This window comes from Lampetra planeri, chromosome 21, assembly GCF_965212315.1.
Source record: "Lampetra planeri chromosome 21, kcLamPlan1.2.h2, whole genome shotgun sequence".
In the NCBI taxonomy this organism is placed as follows: domain Eukaryota; kingdom Metazoa; phylum Chordata; class Hyperoartia; order Petromyzontiformes; family Petromyzontidae; genus Lampetra; species Lampetra planeri.
Window position 1 is genome coordinate 11816372 of NC_136127.1, and position 1341 is coordinate 11817712.

Sequence of the window (1341 nt, forward strand, 5' to 3'; positions counted from 1 at the left end):
GGAATAAAAAAAAGATCTCTATATGGTGTGGCACTGCTCAAGTAAAACAAAAGCAATCAGACGAAACAAATGTGCATAAACGTTTTACATAGAGCCAGATTAAAAGGATTCCTTTCAAAACGTAGAAAATTAGAACCCACCTCAAGGTAGTTAATTCTCTAAAGAATGTTGGTCAATGTGACAACATTCATGGGTATTACTTCGAGCGGATAAGTGGTGCCACTGTTAGCACAGCGCACTATAAACCTGGCTTCCTGAATTCGATTCCCAGTCATGGCCAACATCAGTGGCGATCGATACCTGAACCAGTTCGGCTCTCCCCGTTCACCAACCCACATTGACCACGGTGAAAAGATTTGGGCAAACGACTCCTAGAAATCACACTGCGTGGAGAGACCTCACATCCAGCAGTGGATTGACAAATCGCTCTAAATGTATGTTTATTCGCACTTGCACGAAAGGGCATGTTGTCTGCACGACCGCATTGGACTAGTTTGCATGCGAAGTAAACTTACGTGTCATTCCAAAGGCAATCAAGAAGACAGCGGAGGCGACTACCCCAACCTGGTCGCCACCCTTGGCATAAGCCCCCTTTGAAAGACGTGTCACTCGACCGGGGCAACAAATGCCCCTTCATATAGCGTCAGCGGGAACCAAAGGAAAAGAAGCCAAAAAAACGCCATTAATCAATCGGACACGCGTTTCACTGCACGAAGCGCTGCCCGAGATCCTGAGATGACCTGTATTTACAATTAGTCATCCGGCTTAAGGAATCCAGATGCGCTGTTGGGTTTCATGCACGCATAACATTAAACGTTCGTTTTTAAATGTAATTTATACTCGCGTTCATCGCGCTTCGGTGATGTGTAGATTTTAGGGCATGGTGGTGCAGGCTTGTCATCCATCACTTTAGAGGCAAGAGTCATTGCACTACAAGGTGACAGAGATGGCAGTACAAAAAATTGGTTTGTGAGCCCATCTGTTTGGATCTTTGTGTGTTATCCCCTCATATGCACGGGTATTTTTTTTCTGAGTGAATAAGAAAAGACACTGGCGAAACATACCAAAGCGGGTCCCCTCCTGAAATAATCTTAAGACCCAGTGAGGCTTTCCCAGATAAATTACATTATTATTTGAACACAGATGAAGCGGGGGTGCAGCGGTGTTCAATTGTAGTTAAAATATTTGGGATGGGTTCTCCAATTTTAGATCTTGAGCTGACCCACAGTCCATTGCTCCACGTTTAAGAAAAGCCATCCAGACACTTTGTACGACATCTTGATTCACTGCAGCCAACTCTTGCTTGGTAAAACTGAACACATCCAGAGTGTGGACAACCTG